Here is a 21,517-nt window from a genome sequence, read left to right as displayed (position 1 = left end):
GTCAAGTATTCTTATGAATATTGATCTTGACTGAGATATGTTTCCTTTGTTTGAGTGAGTTTGAGTTTGGGAACTTTGTATCAGTTTCAATATACTGATTCACCCCCCCCCTCTCAGTATTCTGCCGGATACTTATTCTTTCATCATGCCATCTATTGGTATCAGAGCATCTCAGGTCCTCTTAATCTAAAAGCCTAACAACTTGAGAAAAAGATCTTGTAGATCATGATGTAGAAAGAAGGTTCGAAGTTCAAAAAAGATAACTATAGAATATGGAGTGACAAAATGAATATTTATGTTAAGAGTCTTGGTAGTCAGTATTGGGATCATATAGAAAATAAGTATACTACACCTACGGGACCCCTAACTAATGATCAGAAGAAATAACAACAAGAAAATCACCAGGCATTAGAAGCTATTATCAGTTCCCTGTCTGATGCTGAATATGTAGATGTTCATGGTCTTGAAACTACATATGAAGTATGGAAGAAATTAGAAGATATTTATAGTGGTGATGAACATGTTAAGATTGCCAAAGAGGAGAGTTTAAGAGGAAATTTTGACGACATGAGAATGTTTGAAGGTGAGAATATCCAGCAGTACGGTCAAAGGATTAAAGAGATAGTTGGTGAGATAAAGAGTGCAGGAGGGAAAGTGGAAGATGCCACAGTAATCAGTAAGGTACTGAGAACCCTACTACCAGTCTATGCTATCCGATTTGCAGCTATTCAGGAGCTAAATTCCATTGACAAGAAACTATTATTGGCAAACTTACTGCTTTTGAACTAAATGGCTATGATGGTAGTGTACGGAAATTAGAATCTACATTTAGAGCTTTTGTCTCTAACCCATCTATGAGAAGAAGTTGAGATACCGACAATAACTATGAATCTAGATCCAACAGAGATGCTGAAAATGAAGACAACTTAGTGGAACTTGAAGCATTGTTGGCAAACTGACTACCTAGAGGCACTGGTAAATATAGAGGTAAGCTACCTTTAAAATGTTTTGCATGCAACAAGATTGGTCATATAGAAAAAAATTGCCCTAATGGTGAAAATGAATACAAGAGAGACAAATTTAATAAGTACAAGGGTAAAAGGCAAGAGATATTGTCTTGTAGCTATTGATAGTGGTATCACTGAAGAAGAATCTGATGATGATGCTAGTGAAGATATTGTGTTTGTAGCTATTAAGGAAGAAATATTAGATCAGAAGGCACTAGTATCCAAAATGGACAACTCTGATGATTGGATCATTAATAGTGTTTGTTCACATCACATGACTGGTGATCGAAGCAAATTTCTTTCCCTAAAGGAATTTGATGGCGGTTTTGTCTGATTTGGCAATGACTCACCCTGTATGGTTAAAGGTAAGGGATTTATTTCTCTTAATGGGAAGAGTAGTGTTGATGATGTCTATTGGGTTGAAGGGCTAAAGCACAATCTTTTAAGTGTGGCACAACTTAGTGACAAAGGATACCCACTGGAGTTTAGAAATGGAATGTGCAAAATCTTTGACAACAAAGGTGAATTGATTTCAACCGGGAAACAAATCAGAGGTAATCTATTTCATCTCAATCCTAAAGTTAGAAACTATTTGATTGAGAAAATAGATGATAGTTGGATTTGGCATAGGAGATTTTGTCATATAAATTTTGACAATATTGTTAAAGTAAGAAAGTCTAAGACAGTAAGAGGTTTGCCTCAACTAGACAAACCGGTTAATGCTCTTTGTAAAGAATGTCGACTAGGAAAGATGACTTCTTCAACTTTTAAGAGCAAGTCCTTCTCAACAGAGAACTTGTTAAATTTGGTTCATACAGATCTATGTGGACCAATAAGAACAAGAAGCATTCAAGGTGACATATACTTCATGATCTTCACTGATGAATGTTCAAGGATGATGTGGGTCACATTCTTGAAGGATAAGAATGAAGCTTTTGGTAAATTCAAGGCATTCAGAGCCTTAGATGAGAAAGAGAGTGGAAAAAAGATAAAATGTCTAAGAACATATCAAGGCGGTGAATTCACTTCTGTGGAGTTCACTAAGTATTGTGATGATAATGGTATCAAGCGACAACTTTCTACACCAAGGACACCACAGTAGAATGGTATAACAGAGAGAAACAACCGATTAGTGGTTGAAGCTTCTAGGACTATGTTTATACAAGGAGGTGTAACAAAAACATTTTGGAAAGAAGTTGTAAGTATAGTTGTCTACACAATGAACCGAGATCTAGTGAAAAGAGGTAAGGACAAGACCCCATATGAGTACTGGTATGGGAGATCACCTGATGTTAGCTATTTTAAGATATTTGGAAGCAAATGTTTTATTAAAAGAGGTGATTACATAAGAAAGTTTGAAGCTAAGAGTGATGAAGGCATATTTCTTGGCTATTCCACCAAGAGTAAGGCCTATAAATGCTTCAACAACCAGACACAGAAAATTGTTGAGAGTGCTAATGTTCATGTAGATGAATGTCCTGAAGTTTCAGAAGGAACCAGTTTTGAGAAGAAGGATGAAGATCCTTGCATTTTGCTTTTGGAACTTGAAACTGTTAAATCAGAAACCAGTAAAGAAAATCTTGATGTACTTGTTCAACTGGAACAAACAAATTCAGAGGAAGATGATAATGAAGAAGCTAAACCTGAAGAGAATGATCATGTTATTCCTAGGTATGTGAGACTGAATCATAGTCCTGAACAGATAATTGGGGATAAGGATGTCGATGTACTAACTAGAAGGAGAATAAGAGAGAACTCTTGCATGATCTCCACCTTTGAACCTAGAAGTGCTAAGGGGGCATTTGGTGATGATCATTGGGTGAAAGTTATGGAGGAGGAGTTGGATCAAATTGAGAAGAACAACACTTGGACCCTGGTACCCTAACTGGTAAACAAGAATGTTATAGGTACTAAATGGGTGTTTAGAAACAAATTAAATGAAGATGGTTTTGTAGGTCACAATAAGGAAAGATTAGTATGAAAAGGTTATGCACAAGAAGGAGAGGATTATGGAGAAACTTTTGCACCAGTAGAAAGATTGGAAGGTGTCAGAACATTTCTTGCATTTGTAGCTCATAAGAAGTACAAGGTATACTAGATGGATGTTAATTCTACATTCTTGAATGGGATACTGGAAGAAGAGGTATATATAGAGCATCATGATGGTTATGCATTGACAGATAAGGAAGACATGGTATGCAAATTGCATAAAGCCTTGTATCGATTAAAGTAGGCACCCAGAGCATGGTATGAATGGCTTCATACTCATCTGATCAAGATAGGCTTTGCTAGAACCAGTGATGACAACAACATTTATTTGAAGTCTGAAGGAGATGAAATACTGGTCAGTGAAGTATTTGTAGATGACATTATATTTGGAGGTAATGATGACATGAGTAATTGTTTTGCAGATGAAATGGAGAATTAATTTGAGATGTCATTAGTAGGGGAAATAAAAAATTTCATAGGCTTACAGATACAGCAGATGAAGAATGATATTTTCATTACTCAATCCAAGTATGTGAAAGAGGTTTTGAAGACTTTCAGTATGAGTGACTGTAAACCAGTTGGAACCCCAATGGTTACAGGTTGTAAATTGTCCAAGGAAGATGCATCTAAGTCTATAGATGAAAAGGAATACAAGTCAATGATTGGAAAATTACACTATGTTGTTCACAGTCGACCAAATATTGCCCATGCAGTTGGTATTGTTGCTAGATTTCAGAAGAATCTAAAGGAGGCACATCTGATGGAAACCAAGAGAATATTTAGATATCTGAAAGGTACTGTTGACTATGGGTTATGGTATCCATATGGTAGAAATTTTGATTTGAAAGCATACATAGATGTTGATTGGTAAGAAAATATTGATGATCAGAAGAGTACTACTGATGGAGCATTATTTCTAGGAGGAAGGCTAGTTTCATGGAGTAGTAAAGAGAAGAGTTGTACTTCACAATCTACTTCTATGTGGATGAGGCACATTTTGGAAGGTTTGAAGATGAAAATCTCAGAACCAATAAAGATTTTGTGTTATAATACAAGTGCAATAAAAATTTCTAAAAATCCTATTTTGCATGCAAGGACTAAGCACATTGAATTGAAATATCACTTCTTGAGGGAAAAAATGCAAAGTAAAGATGTTATCTTGGAGCATGTTTCTACCAAGGAGCATCTTGTGGATATCTTTGCCAAACCTTTGCCTAAGACCACTTTCGAGTATCTTAGAAGTCAATTAGGGGTTGTCCCTCTTCATGAAGCTAGTTGAGCATGATGCTGATTGCATCAGTCCCTGAACCACTTGCAAAATTTTACATGGATTGATGAAGAAGTGGATGTATTCCACAAGGGGAGCATCAAGTTGCTGAATGATGTTGATGCATAGTGAGAGAAGAATTACATGTTTTACTTTCACTTTAGCATTGCTATCAAAGGGGGAGAAGAACTATGTGATTGAGGAGAAGAATTATGTGTTTGATTAGGTGAACTAGTGGTAGGTTGAAGACATACAGAGCAAGGTGAATAATTGGTAATCTAAACCAGGATTCCTATTCACCAATCTCAGCAGTAATCAAAGGCGTTGATATTTGTATTGCCATCAATGCCAAAGGGAGAGATTGTTGGTATTTTGCATAGAGATTGCATTAATGATATGTTGTCATTGATGTCAATTGAATTGGTAATGGTATTCATGTTATTGCTGATATTGTTGTTTTTTATATTGGCTAGTAACCGATAAGAAGAGATTTGTGGAAGATGTTGTAAACCGGTATGTAAAGTTTGTGAGTTGAACCAGTGAACCGGTGTAAAGGGTTAAACCTTTCTATGTAATGTAACCGGTAAACTCTATCAGCTGTTAAACCCTAACCAATCAAGTTTGATGATTTATTATCTGATAAGCGGTAATGATGGAGACACGTGTGACCATTGTATGAGGATATGTTCAAATTATTTTGGCGCATTTTTTTCTTGTCTAGGGAAGGAGCAAAGTGGATTTCATCTAACATACATTGCGTTATGAGTTACAAAGTCTGATGAAGCAGTTGGAATTTTATTGAAGAAGTTGAAGAGATTGTCATGATTTCTAATGGTCAAGATTGTATCGACTTGTTTGTAATCTCGGTGATGAGAATTAGGTTTTTGTTGTGTTACGGACCTAATTGATTTGTATTTAACGTCGATAAAGTTGTTTGTAAAGAGTGTTGGCAAGGTTGATAGAAACCTGTTGAGTGTGTAGTTGCCTAACCAGTGAATGGATCTATACTTTGAGTGAAGGCAGATTGAAGCTTAGAAGGATCTGATCAATCAAATGTAGTGGTACTCAGACAGATCAAGAAAAACTTGTTGTTTTCTAACAATTACAGTAGAAGTGAAATCCCTTAACCGGGTAAGCTCTAACAAGCTTGGTTACTCATTAAATCCTCTAACAAGGTGGTCCATTATCTTGGCTTCATAAATCCTTCAGCGAGATTACTCCTAATAGGGTATTGTGCTTTTCATCAAGGCATATTTGTAAATCCCTTAACCGGGTGATTCCTAACCGGAATTAGTTCTTAACGAAACTTATTGTGAAACTTTAATAGTCTTGGCTCCTAATAGGGTGAACTTCATAAGAGTTCAGATAGCTATCCTTGTGAGTCTCATCTCACTGTGGTTTTTACCTATTTGGGTTTTCCACGTATAAACATTTGTGTCAAGTGGTGAATGGTTTTGTGGTTGTGATCTTATTTGTTGATTTGGTTAACTTCTGATAAGGCGTGTTATGCAAAAGAATTGAGAGTTGAATATGTTGAGTTATGATTAAGCATTGTTGATGTTTACAAGATTGAAGTTGTTTACTGTTAAAGTTGTCATAACAGTTAAACCGGTTGATGTCAAGTATTCTTATAAATATTGATATTGTCTGAGATATGTTTCCTTTGTTTGAGTGAGTTTGATTTTGGGAACTTTGTATCAGTTTTTCAATATACTGATTCACCCCCCCTCTCAGTATTCTTCCGGATACTTATTCTTTCATCATACCATCAAACAAATCAATAAGCAATTGTGAATGAGATAAATTTGACCCATCCAGCCATCAATGAAAATAATTGGAAAAAACAGAAAAAAAATGGGATTAATTTTTGGAAACTCACCATGCCGCTAGTGTCGGGATGTCTCTGATATGATCGCACTCACTCAGAAACATGCAACCTCGCTGTGTGACCCACCATCTCGCTCCAAGGATGCAAAAAGCACTAAAATCTCTAAGGAACTCTTACAAAGCAAATGAGTGCAAATGAACTCAAATCAAAACCAATTTTCAATTTATAGCTTAAAATTAAGGTTTTTTGTCACCTTAACGACCATGGACCCCTCCAACTTCAATGCAGTTGTAACCATATCATGCAAGATCAAAGCCTCACCAAACTTCACTCGGTCGATTACTAGCATATTTTCAAAAAAGGGTCTTCATTCCACAATTTTTTGACCAATTTTTCCGAGGGGGTATATTTACACCCTAAATGTCGCTGGGGCATACTGGAGCAGAATATTTTTTTGTTTTCTTTGAAACAATGTCGTTCCAACATTGTCTCAAAGAGGGGAAAATGTAGATACCTAAAAATGTCTCATTGATTCTACATTAATTATTCATCTAGTTAATTAGGTAATTCTTTAATTATTTGATTAAATTAACTATTTCTTCTTATCATCACATCCAACATCTATAATTATTAAATTTCTATTCTTTAATTAATAAATTAGTTAACCCCTTTCTCAAGTATTAATTAAATATTAATTATTTAATAAATTGAGACGTTTTCCTTAGTTAAATAATCTTTATTATTTAATTAAATTTCATTTCTAATGTTTAAATAATTTCATTTAAATTATTTAAATTAATTAATTATTCTTCTAATTCCAATTAATTTCATCTAATTTCATTTCACATTTTCCCCAAATTCGAATTTCACCTAATTCCAATTAATTTCATTTCTTCCAAATTCACATTTCCCCAAAGCTGAATTTCAGTTAATTTCATGTGCATTTCAGCATTCAAAAGTCAAAATTCAAATCCAAATTGAAAATGAAATTCAAATTCAATTTCAAAATCCTACAACACATGTTGAAATTGAACTGATTGATCAATTCAGTTGACTAAGTCGTTAACTCAGTTAACTCTTCAATCTCCCCTTTTTCACTCAAAATCACCCTTTTCTGACTAATCAATCAATTCACTCTTCTAATCCATGTAATCAATTATCTCTCAATCAACTTAGTCAACTGATCAATCTATTTAGTTCACTAGCCAATCTATTTAGTTGACTCTCCAATCAAATGAGTTAACAAATCAATCAATTATGTTAACAGATCAATCAATTGAGTTCACTGATCAATCAATTTCAGTTATCTGACAATGAACACTTGAGTTCAAATTCTCACCTCCTTTGTGCTGAAAATCTATAAATTTAATCCCTTTTCTCATTTTCAGGTCAGAATCACAGTCTTCAAAATTATTGTCTATCTTATGCAGGAAATCAGTGCAATACTTAGAGAAACCTACACCACCAATAATAGAGAAGAACAATGGAAGCACAAATGGAGAATAGGGAGTTTAATTTAGTTTAATTCTTCCACTTCTATCATTTATTCTATTGCTTTGTGTTTAAAATCATCTTAATTAGTTAAGGATTTTGTGATACGTTCTTACTTCCTAATTAGCACAGATTTAATGATTTCAAGCATGAAAACAGTATATTCAGTTAACTCCCAGTGATGACTTAGTCAGTAGGCAAAGTTGTGTGTAAAATTAGAAAGTTTACCAAAGGATGCCAACTATTTGGATTCATTTCTTTATCATGTAGAGAATACATCTCCTGCAAACTCAAGGTCTAGAACCAAAATTAGCAACTTGCATGTTAGAAACTTTCTCTTCCTTGGTGACCTGTTCTCTCATTTTTAGAAGGCTTGGGGATAGAACCGAAGTTAGCAACTTGCATGTTGGTCGAACTTCCTATTTTGTAAGCAACTTTGGGTGGGAAGATAGTGTGATTTTAGGAGGTCTTCTCCTAGATATTATAATTTTCTTAGCTCTAAAAAGGTCGGTAAATTGATGGTTTGAGGCCTCTAGGATAATTTCTTTAATTTTTATGCTATTTCGCTTCAATTTTCAAAGGGATACTTTCTTAAAACTATGGATTCAGGATTGGTGATTCGCTAGCACTCATGGCAATACAATTCAACTTGTTGATTCAGTCTTGCTAATGTTTTCTTTGTGATTCCTGTATTTTTTGGAGATTGTGCAACTTTCATGATTAAAAGAATGATCTTAATATTTTACATTAAGATTATTTACATCAAAAATCATTCTACACATGTTAATCATGTATGAGGTTAACATAAAATTGAGAGAAAGGAATTTGAAATTCATATGTTTTCTTCATTGACATATTGAAGTTAATAGATTTAATGTGTTATATGAATCTTTATTCTTAATGCTTTCTTAAATAACATTGATAATGTAGGTTTATGATGAATACTAGTATTGCATTCTCTTGTTCCCTGATCTATTTTTTGTCTTTTATTTCTTGAAAGTTAAGTTAGTTCCTAAAGTTTGTTTCAGCAGGTTCGTCCCTTACATTGTTAGTTTCATCAACTCTAAGTTGTATTGACATAGTTGAGATCTAGCCTTAAAAGACCTTGGGAGGTCAGCGACTTCCCATCCCTACTTCTTTCACAAGAAGTTTTCTAGTAGTATCAAACTTATGTTGTTTTTGTTGAAATGTGGCGACTGATCAGCAAAGTACTGTACACTCAGCACGTATCCTTGCCAGGGTCTGAGGCCGGGCCAGGCCCCGAGCGAGGGTTTGGGGGCGACAGCCCCCAAAGAGGGCGAAACCCGCTACGGGGGTTCGGAGGCGGTAGCCCCCGAATTAATTTTTTTTTGCCATTTTTTTTTTGATGAAATCCGACATTGTAATAAAACCCTAAAAAGGCCGACTTTGTTTGTTGCCCTAAAAACACATGTTATAAGCGGCTGGGATGCTTAAGGCATTGTAATGTTGATGTACTATTTTTGTTGGATAATAAGAAAGATTGGACGGCTGTGTATGGTGGACGTAACCCATTCTGGGTGAACCACATTAAATCTTTATGTTATTTGTGTCCTATTTTATTCCTTTATCTTTTGTATTTAAATCTGCATATAATTGTTAGTTCATATTTGCTTCGGATCTGCTTGAAACCCTAACAATTGGTATTAGAGTGAGGTTTTTTTGTAAATTGGTAGGACTTTCATATTTGAGTGGGAGCAATGGAGGATTCCAAATTCAAGGTCGAAAAGTTTAACGGCCAGAATTATCAGTTATGGAAAATGCAGATGGAGATTACCTGTATCAAAAGGATTTGTGGCGGCCATTAGAAGGAAAGGCAAAGAAAGCAACCACAATGTTAGATGAAGAATGGGACATTTTAGATAGAAAGGCACTAAGATCCATTCGATTGTGCCTTGCACTGTCTGTAGCTTTCAATATAACAGAAGTAAAAATGGCTGTAGATTTGATGGCGACATTGGCTAAGTTGTATGAGAAACCCTCGGCTTCGAATAAGGTATTTCTTATGAAGCGTTTGTTTAATTTGAAAATGAGTGAGGGAGGATCTGTAGCAGAGCACTTAAATGAATTTAACACAATTACTAGTTAGTTGTCTTCGGTAAAAATTACTTTTGCAGAAGAGGTTAGGGCTCTCTTGATTTTATGTTCTTTGCTAGAAAGCTGGAATAGCTTGGTTATGGTTGTAAGTAACTTTGTCTTTGAAAAAAATACTTTGGTATTTGATGATATTGTTGGTGTTATCCTAAGCGAGGAAATGTGAAGGAAAAGAACAGGTGAGACTCCAACATCATCAAGTAGTGTTTTGAATGTGGAGAATAGAGGAAGATCAAAGGAAAGAGGAAAAGGCCCTTGGAATGAGAAGTCACGAGGGAAGTCAAAGAAAGGATGCTCTCAATCTAGAGGAAAGAAAGATTGCTGGTACTGCGGAAAGCCTGGTCATCTAAAGAAAGATTGTTGGTCTCGAAAAAACAAAGGAGACAAAAATGAAAATGACAGTAAGGAAGCTAATATTGCAAGTAACACTTTACAATATGCTTTGATCTTATGTTTGGATAATGTTAATGATTCCTAGGTAATAGATTCTGGGGCTTCATTTCATGCTACACCTCATAGAAAATATTTTCTAGATTATGTTCAAGGTGATTTTGGACAGGTATATTTGGGTGATGATGAGCCCTATCAAATTGTTGGAAAAGGAAAGATAAAGATCAAGTTGCAGAATGGAAATGACTAGTTTCTGCAGGAGGTAAGACATGTTCTTAACTTAAGAAGAAATTTAATTTCTGCAGGGCAACTAGGTAGTGAAGGTTGCATAGTTACCTTCTCAGATAGTATCTGGAAGGTCACTAAAGGATCATTAGTAGTAGCTAAAGGTGCGAAGGTAGGCACATTATATCTGTGTACTGGTAACACTTACTCTACCTTAGCTGCTACAGATAAAGTTACTGCAAGGACATCAACAATAGATGTTGCAAGAACAGATTCGATAATGTGGCACCATAGGCTTGGGCACATGAGTGAGAAAGGGATGAAAATACTTCACTCCAAAAATATATTGCCAGGATTAAAGAAGATTGATTTAGACTTCTGTGAAAACTGTGTTTATGGTAAACAGAAAAGAGTCAGATTTCTCAAGGTTGGGAAAGAGAAGAAGAGTGAGAAGTTAGAGTTTGTGCATTCAGATGTATGGGGACCAGCTCAGGTATCATCTCTTGGTGGCTCTTGTTATTATGTTATTTTTATTGATGACTCAACCAGAAAAACATGGGTATATTTCCTAAAACGAAAATCGGATGTTTTTGAAACTTTTAAGAAATGGAAAGCTTTGGTTGAGAATGAGACAGGAAAAAAGTTGAAGTGTCTCAGATCGGATAATGGAGGTGAGTATTGCAGCAAAGCATTTGAAGATTACTGCTCCTTAAATGGGATTCAAAAGCAGAAGACAGTTCCAGGAACTCCACAGGAAAATGGTGTGTCAGAGAGAATGAATAAGACTATCATGGAACATGCGAGGAGCATGAGATTGCATGTTGGATTGCCCTTACATTTTTGGGCAGATGTTGTACATACTGATGTCTATTTGATAAATAGAGGACCTTCAACCCCTTTGGATGGTGGTATTCTAGAGGAGGCATGGACTGGTAAAAAGGTAAATTATTCTTTTCTGAAAACCTTTGGTTGTGAAGCTTTTGTCCATGTTGATAAAGAAAACAAAACCAAACTTGATGCTAAATCTCAGAAATGTACCTTCATTAGATATGGGATAGATGAATATGGCTATTGGTTATGGGATTTTGAAAATAAGAAAATAACTAGAAGTAGAGATGTTATATTCAATGAGAAGGTTATGTATAAAGAACAGATGCAGGAAAAGAAGCATGAATAGGACAAGCAAGAATATGTGGTGTTGGATGAGATTCCTGAAAATGAAATGCCACAGGTACCTGATGCTCAGCAACAACAGAATGTCCCACAAACTCCTGCAAGTGTTAAACGTTCTACAAGGTCAAGTAGACCCCCTGAAATATTTTCTCTGTCTTTGTATTCTATATTATTAACTGATTCTGGTGAACCAGAAGAATATGAAGAAGCAATGCAGGTGGATGCCAAACAACAATGGGAGCTACGCATGAAAGAGGAGATGGACTCCTTGATGAAAAATCAGACTTGAGACTTAGTTTCTTTACCTATAGAAAAAAGAGTCTTGCCTAACAAATGGGTTTATCGGCTAAAGGAGGAGGAAGGAGGTCAGAAAAGATATAAAGCTAGAATTGTGGTAAAAGGTTTTGCACAGAAAAAGGGTATAGATTATGATGAAATATTTTCTCCAGTTGTAAAAATGACTTCAATTAGAACTGTACTTAGTCTTGTGGCTACAAATGATTTACACCTTGAACAATTAGATGTGAAAACAACTTTTCTCCATGGAGATTTGGAGGAGGAAATTTACATGTTGCAACCACAGGGATATGAGGTCAAAGGTAAGGAGAACTTGGTGTGCAGGTTGAAGAAAAGTTTGTATGGCCTAAAGCAAGCACCCCGACAATGGTATTTAAAATTTGATAGTTTCATGGCTGAACACGGTTATCATAGATGTCATTCTGATCATTGTGTATATTTTAAGAGATTGGATAATGGCAGTTATATTATCCTGTTGCTTTATGTTGATGACATGCTTGTTGTTGGGTCTAACATGGAACACATAAATGATCTTAAACATAAATTAGTCAGGTCATTTGCTATGAAGGATTTGGGTGTAGCTAAGCAAATTCTGGGTATGAGGATTACACGAGATAGGAAAAATAGAACCTTGAATTTGTCCCAAAGTGAGTATATAAAGAAAGTGTTGAAAAGATTTAACATGCAGGATGCAAAAGTAGTTAATACACCTTTGGCTAGTCATTTCAAATTAACTAAGGAGATGTGCCCAAAGGCATAGAAAGAGGTAAATAAAATGTCTAACATCCTGTATTCATCAACTGTTGGTAGTCTGATGTATGCAATGGTATGCGCAAGGCTAGCTATTGCACATGCAGTGGGAGTTGTGAGCAGGTTTATGAGTAATCCGGGTATGGAACATTGGAATGCTGTGAAATGGATCCTTCGGTATTTGAAAGGAACAACTACGAAGGCATTATGTTTTAAGGATCTAATGCTGCTTTGAGTGGATTTGTTGACTCTGATCTGGCAGGTGATATTGATTCATAGAGGAGCACTACAAGGTATGTTTTTACTATAGGGGGAACTGTAGTCAGTTGGATTTCTAGGCTGCAAAAGGTTGTTGCACTTTCAACCACTAAAGCTGAGTATGTTGCTGCTATAGAAGCTAGCAAGGAGATGATTTGGTTACAATGTTTTCTGGAGAAATTGGGCTAGACATAGGAGGATCGCCCATTGTATACTGATAGCCAGAGTGCCATTCATCTTGCGAAGAACTCTGCTTTTCATTCAAGGACAAAGCACATTCAGCTCAGGTACCACTTCATCCGAACTATTTTGGAGGAGGGTTAGTTACGGCTTGAGAAGATTCACACAAGTGAGAATCCTACCGATATGTTCATGAAGGCAGTTCCACAGGAGAAGCTAATTTCTTCATCAGTTTCTGTTGGTCTTCTTGATTGATAATTGTGGAATGTATTCTAGTCGATTCCTAGTGTTTTTTTTTCCAGTGGATGTTGCATGTACAGTGGTGTCGTGTAGTTTCAGTCTCCAAGTGGGAGATTGTTCAGTGTGAAGCCTAATCAGTCTCTAAGTGGGAGATTGTTGAAATGTGGCGACTGATCAGCAAAGTACTGTACACTCAGCACGTATCCTTGCCGGGGTCTAGGGTCGGGCCAGGCCCTAAGCGGGGGTTTGGGGGCGGTAGCCCCCAAGAAATTTTTTTTTTGCCATTTTTTTGTTGATGAAAACCGACATTGTAATAAAACCCTAAAAGGGTTGACTTTGTTTGTTGCCCTAAAAATGCATGTTATAAGCGGCTGGGATGCTTAAGGCATTGTAATGTTGATGTACTATTTTTGTTGGATAATAAGAAAGATTGGACGGCTGTGTATGGTGGACGTAACCCATTCTGGGTGAACCACGTTAAATCTCTGTGTTATCTGTGTCCTATTTTATTCCTTTATCTTTTGTATTTAAATCTGCATATAATTGTTAGTTTATATTTGCTTCGGATCTGGTTGAAACCCTAACAATTTTATCCATCAAGACCTCCGATGCTATATTCTACCTCCTTAAAGACTCCTTCTCCCAAAGGATTAATGGTATGTCTCTTCCTAACAAGGAAGACCTACTAAACATATAGTTTGCAAATGCAACTGCATTCTTCCTAAAGCTTAAGGAGGCCAATATGGAGTCTTTACTTGAAAATTTGGATCTATTCTTTGAGGCTTTAGGAGTCAAGGTCTTCTCATCCAAATCTATTCTATTGGGATGAGATGAATCCCTCCCCATAAGGTTCTGTAAATATACTTACTAGTGGGGTGGTCCTTCCTAGCACGTGAGGTACCTTGGTATTCTATTTTAAATCAATCCTTGTGTCAAAGACATGTGGCTATGGATTAAATTTCAGATTGACCATAAGATTGGTAAATATTCTAAATATTTGTCTATGGTTTGTAGGTTGTAGGTTGTTAGAAGATTCTATCTTCTGACAATCTCAATTTTGCTTCAATTTTGCTTTTCAATAAGTACTAGGTCAATGACATTAAGAAGCAAATTAGGAAGTTCCTGTGGTCTGATGGCAAAGGCAACAATAAATGGAACTCTATCAAATGATATTATTGCTGCATAGGGAATAATATGAGAGGATTGGGTCTTAAAGATCTTAAGCTGCATGGGATTGCTCTTGTTGCTAAGTAGATTTTCCATGCCTTGGACTGAAATGAGCTTTGGAAGGTGCTTATTAGGAATAACATTAAATTGGCTATCACCAAACAAGCCAAATCCTAGAAATTACTCCCCCTTAGTGACCTCATTACTAGAAATTTTCATGTTACCCTTGCAAGCTCTAATGTCTTCAAGGCTATATAGAAGGCCTAAGAGTCTATTAGAAACCTGATCACTCACAATGGTACCAATATTGAAAATGAAACATTATATGGAGAGAGATCCATTTGATGAAACATCACCTACCTTTTGCTATAGGGTATTAGATTCTTTAAGGATATTATCACTGAAAAGTCCTGGAGCTGTCTTAGTCAACAATACAATTTTCCCCCACTCCAATTGGAGAATGTATACTATCTTCTGAAAGGCATGCCCCGGTCTCTTGCTCCCCAAGATCTATTCTTCAATGGAAGATAGATTCAACCTCTTCAAGTGAGTTGATGGTTTCCCTCAGCCAAAAACCAAGACTATGTCTATCTAAACTTCATTATGCTACAACAAGGATTTAATTATTCACCTCTATACTATATAGAAATGTATTCATACTAACAAAGAGTGGCAAAAATGGTTCTTTGTTTTATGGGGCATAAAAAGACAGTAATCTTTTTTAAGTTTCTGTTATCGTGTGAACTTTTATGGCAAATTTGGCGTCTTGGGAATGAAGATAAGTATCAAGGCAAGGGCAGGTTTCTTACTGAGTCTATTTGAAGACTCAATTTTCATAATGTTGATATTCTGGTTACTATAGTAATGAAGTTGGCTAAATAGAAATTTAAGAGATTCATTCAATATGGACCAATGAGAATTTGTATCTCAAAAATATCAATTTGTATCTCAAAAATATCTCTTGGGTAAACATGGTCAATATATAAGGAGGAACGAACACCTTTTATGAGAGCGCTAGATACCACCTTGAAGGAGCCTAATGATGGAAGGAAGCTGAACAGAAACCAGCAAGAGACTTAGGCAGTTGAGGCAGAGGAACACATGGAGTGACCAGAAGGAACACCCTAGTGATAGGCTTGGATATGTGGAACAAGAGTATCAAGTAGATGGAAGGGCCTATGGGCTGGACAACATGGATGGAGGACCAACCAGATTACTAAAACAGCTACAGCCAATATGAAGACTACACATTTTTTGACAAAATAAATTAGATGTATAAACAATTTTTTTGTACAATTTTTTATAGATTGTTTGTCATGGATGTAAGTCTGTAGTATCCGCATAGGATCTTAGTATGACAATATGCCTCATCTGTGCCTCGTAAAGGCAGCGCTGTTCTATGTACAATGTTTTCCTCTTGTTTTAAATATAAAAAGATAAAATAATGTACGCTAGACACGAATGTTTATATAAAAAATGTGTTCACAGTTCACACCTATCTTCTTGGAACTCCCATATGTTTGATAGGGAAAAATGGCAGCGACTGCCACTGGGTATAGTTGAGATATACACCAAAGACATAAATTTCTGTGTGAGGAGTGAAAAACAGAATTCTCTTGACATTACATAATGTTCATGTGCTGAGGTGCAATTCCTCTTTAGGTAATTAATTAATTTATTGAGATTTTTTATTATGATTATAATATAGATAATATATACGTTTTCAAAAATATTGAAAAGGTTCAGTTAGTAATGCCTCCAGATCGTATTGTGAGCATATCAAGAGAGATTATATCTACAGCTGAGAAATCTGCGAGTGTTGCGTGCTATGTAGGCGTCTTCCAATTTCTAAATTATTCCATAGATTTTTTTGTTGCATATTTCTTTCTTAGTAATTTCAATAAAACTCTTAAGCACTCTTTTATGTATAAATTTTATAAACCCTGTTTTTAGATTATTATTATTTTATTGCTATTGATTCTACAAATTCATTTTTGTCATATTATTGATATAAACAAATTAGCAGATTTTTTTTTGTTTAAATATAATATGAATATTAAGTTTTTATTTAAGTCTAGAGGCTTCAATAAGTATTGGTTAACATTTCAATTTTTGATAAATTTAACCTACATATAAATGCTTAAAAAATTGAGGTGACACTTATGTTTTCCCTAAAAGATGATCTATATAGATAAAATTTGATACTCATTTGCATATTTGCATGTATGCTATTAATTTATTATGCTCAGTTGCATGTATGCTATTAATTTATTATTGCCCTAAGTTGGATATGATGGATCTTCCAATGGAAGACAAAAGTATTGGTTAACATTTCAAAAGTATTGGTTAACATTTCAATTTTTGATAAATTTAACCTACATATAAATGCTTAAAAAGTTGAGGTGACACTTATGTTTTCCCTAAAAGATGATCTATATAGATAAAATTTGATACGCATTTGCATATTTGCATGTATGCTATTAATTTATTATGCTCAGTTGCATGTATGCTATTAATTTATTATTGCCCTAAGTTGGATATGATGGATCTTCCAATGGAAGACAACCTTTAAGTAGATAAGTAGATAGGTGAAGAAAATGAGGGATTGTATTGGAACTTGTATCCAAATCATAAAAATCCTAACCTAAATTAATTCAAATTATAAATGTTAATAGATTTTTCTCTAGTCAAATATACAAAATATATACATTGGAAAGCATTAAATTGGTGAATATTAAAGTGCAACTACAAAGAATTGACATGAAAACCATTTCTAATCCAAAGATGTGCATTTTTTATTAATTAAACGAAATAGTTGTAAAGTAAAATAAATTAACTCTTAACCCTCAAACTAAATCAATTTTAAAATGACTAATATTATATTATGATTACATTAAAGTAATCAATACATATTCAATTACAATTAGGGTCCACTCAAGGTTATAATTCAACCAGAATTAGAAAATCATTCAATTATCATTACAATTATGCTTAACAATATGGTTTTATAAATAATTATAAAATTATCATTTCTAAAATTATTGAGTTTTATTTATAATTATGTTTTCTATTTTTTAAAAAATTTAAAAATCATGTGTATGAAGATTATGTACAAATATTTTTTAAAAAAATCAAAATATTGAGATTGGAAAGATAGAATTTCTATATAACAATTCAGAGAATTAAGGTCAAGGTTAAAATTGCAATAAGAGATATGTTTAGGGTATGGATTAGGTTTAAATTATGGTTAGGGTTACAATGGGGTTAGGGTTAACATTAGATTAGGGTTTGAATAAAGATAAGATTGTGGTTACAATGTAATTGGAGTTTGAATTAGAATTAGAGTTAGAGTGCAAAGGATGACAAACTTTAAGTAGATACGTGAAAAAACATGGGTTGTATGAAAACACTAACCCAAATGAATTCAGATTACAAGTTTTAATAGGTTTTTCACTAGCCAAATATACAAAATATATACAAGTATGAAATTGGTGGGTATTAAAGTGCAACTACAAATAATTGACATGGAAAGCATTTCTAATCCAAAGATGTGCACTTTTTATTACTTAAACCAAATAATTGTAAAGTAAAATAGAATAACTCTTAACCCTCAAACTAAATCAATTTTACAATGACTAATATTAAATTATGGTTCCATTAAAGTAATCAATAAATGTTCAATGGCAATTAGAGTTGAATCAAGGATATAATTCAACTAGAATTCAATTATAACTACTATATTTAACAATATAGTTTTATTAACAAATTGGGTTAAGATTGGGGTTAGAGTTAGGGTTCTATGGCATTTCTAAAAACATTTAGTTTGATTTATAATTATATGTTTTATGTATAAAAAGTTTAAAAATTTATTTGTATGAAGATTATGTACAAATAATTTTTTTAAATATCAAAATAATGAGATTGGAAAAATATAATTTCTATATAACATTTCATAGAGAATTATAGTCAAGGATAAAATTACAATGAGAGATATGTTTAGGGTTAGGATTATGGTTAAATTAGGGCTATGGTTTCAATAGGGTTAGGGTTAACACTAGATTAGGGTTTGAAGAAAGATAGGATTGTGGTTACATTGTAATTAGTGTTAGAATTAGAATTAGAGACAAGATTAGAGTTATGGTGCAATTAAGGTTTTAATGTAAAATTAAGGTTACAAGAAAACTAAGGTTAGTGTTGAATTACAGCTAGGGTTCAATTAGAGTTAGGGTAAAATTGGCTCTATAAGAAAAATATTTAAGTTAGGGTAAGGGTTAGGGTTAAATAATGGCTGGGGTTAAAATAGAGATATGTATAGAGATTAATTGGCTTGTATACATTTAAAAATATATATAGAATAAGTGGAGAGAAGTGCCTATTTCTTTATCAATTGATCAAATTAAAATGGAAGATAGATATCTATTGGCTTATTCTATATATATATTATTAAATACACATATTATTAAATATATATATATTAGTTTAAAAACTCTGTTCTAAATGCATTCTTTTTTATAGAAAAACTAATCTCTTTTTATTTGAAAATAATAAGAGCAATATTATTATTTTTATTCTAGTCTAATTGTATTCTTTTTTAATAGCAAAACTAACCTGTTTTTGTTTGAAAATACTAAGAGTACTAAGTTTTTTTGTTTTTTTTTAATTCTACTTTAACTACATTTTTATTTATTTATTCTATTATATAAATCTTTCAATATTATTTAGAAATCTTAAATCAGTTCATAGCTCCAATCAAAACTGGAAAAAAATATATATATAATAAAAAGTGTAACATAAAAATAAAAACTCAATTTTAAGTTTCCCTACATTAATATCTTAATGTATGGATGCAAACAAAAACATTACAAGCGTATTATTCATTTTACACTGAACAAAATCTATTGCGATGACTATTTGATTGACAAAACAGATTTACTGCAAGCCCACCAAAGGCATTAATCAAGATGGTCTGTTATTTTCCTTCCTTTTTTAAAATAATAATATATTAAATTTATAATTCTGCAAAGAATTATATTAAATTTCTTAAATAAAAATTATGCTTTATTAGGTATGATCTAAACTTATAATTAAGAGGATGTATCCTTTTCTCATTTCAACTTGGTCATTACTGTCTACCAGGTTATTTCCACGGTTGTAGCAGGGAGGATGTTACTCTCCTGATAACTAATATATTTATATTTTTTCAAGAATCAAAGTGTAGATTACTCCTGCGCAAGTATGTTCTAAAGTTTATATCAATCTTTATTGGTTGAAATACTAAATCTTCTAATCGGCAGCTGGAACTCTACACAATCAGGACAAGTTCAAACATAGTTTTGGAAAATGTGAATTCTTTGGTGGGTAATCTTCGTTGAATTCTAATGTATGCAGTGGGTAAACTTATAGAAAAAAAAAATCCAAAACAGATTACTGCAAGCCCACCAAAGACATTAATCAAGTAGTTCGTGCAGTAGCTTGCAGCACCAAGCAAATGGTATGCTCATGTCAATATAATATTTTGCACAGGACTTCATCCAAATTCTGTAAATTCCTGTCCAATCATCAAAAGGGAGAGTTGCAAAGCCGGGTCTTTAAGTCTTCACCATTCTTGATGTTGGGGGGGGCATAATGAGCATAATAAATCAATTCCGCCATTACTGGGAACCATGTTGTAACAAAACCAACACGAAGCTTTCTTTCAACAACTATCTTCCCATTTCCCAGAGCCTCCAGACACTCCAACAGAAAAGGCACCATAATTTCCCTGTGGCCGTCATTCCATGCTTTAATGTCGGAAGGTTCCAATTTTTCACATAATATCCTCAGTGCGGCTTCATGGGTCGTCACATCACAACCTGGAAATACATCAGAGAGCCATAATATGGCAAATGGAAAATCTTCCGCCTTTATCCTTTTTTCTATCTTAGTATGATCAATAGTTGAATGTTTATGATTGCGCATTATTACAATGCTAGTTTTAAACGCCTCTAAAATGATATCCCTGCACGTATCTGCAATGCCTGAACATGCATCTCTCTGTAAATTCTCTATTATAAATTTGCCCACCGCTTCTCGAAGATTTGGCTGTTTATCATCGGCATGGTATTGTTTGTGAAGAAAATGTGTGAACTCCTTGACATTCTTTACGGCAAAATCTAAATAGTCGTTCTTCTGTTTATTAAGCCTTGCATCCAAATCGGGCAATACGCTCAAATTAAGAGAGGATAATAGATCTCTGATATTAGTCTCTTGCTCTGAATTCCAAGGAAAAGCTTATCCACTAACAATTCCGAAGCAACTGAAAGAATTGTTAGACATTCATCTACATCGGAGAACCGGACAGAAGTAGAAGAATACATCATCTCAATACATTTTAAATAGTTTTCAAATGATTGAGATGTGGTTACGTCGATTTCGAAGGGTTGGGCATTCGAATACCAGTGATCTGATAACAAAGTCTTAAAAAAATCCGAGTGTTGAAGAATTTCGAAATGAAGATGAAGTGGATTTCCCTCATACTCTTGACGTTTTGGGCCAAATATTCGTAATTTTACATCAGCAGAGTTTGTTGCCCCAAACTGATGACGCTGGTTCTCGCTTGTAGAATTGTTCAAATCCAACATTTCTTGAGGCAGAATCATTGGAGGATTCCTATTATGATTTGTCTATCATTGGAGGATCGACAGTTGTTGCGACACATTGAAGTGGAAGAGAAAAAAAAAAATTGTGTTTGTTGTGGCAAAAGGAAACACATGGAGAGTGAATGTAAGGCTTCTGTTAAAGCAACAGAGAAATGGATTGCAAAGGAGAGGCAGATGGAAGCAATTACCAAGGCAGTTATTCAAAGGAAGGTCTCAGATAATTACCATAAGGAAGATTTTGAAGCCATACATTCTGAGATCAAGCAAGGATTCCCCGATTCAGGGAAATCGCTCTCTCCAAGCATGGGCGATTTCTTCGAGGGAGGCTACTACAGACATTGGCGAGATACCAAGGATAACCTCATGTTGGCTTTGGGAGTCTCTGATACGAGGATTGATTATTACTTAGGATCACAGGGTGACATAGGAATCGAAGACGAACTTAATATAATAGATCCTTCATGTCTTAGTTAGTCGGTTAATGTTTTATTGGGAAGGTGGTGAA

This window comes from Cryptomeria japonica, chromosome 10 (assembly GCF_030272615.1).
Source record: "Cryptomeria japonica chromosome 10, Sugi_1.0, whole genome shotgun sequence".
In the NCBI taxonomy this organism is placed as follows: Eukaryota; Viridiplantae; Streptophyta; class Pinopsida; order Cupressales; family Cupressaceae; genus Cryptomeria; species Cryptomeria japonica.
The sequence above is the reverse complement of the archived record's forward strand: the minus strand, read 5'-3'. Positions refer to the sequence as shown.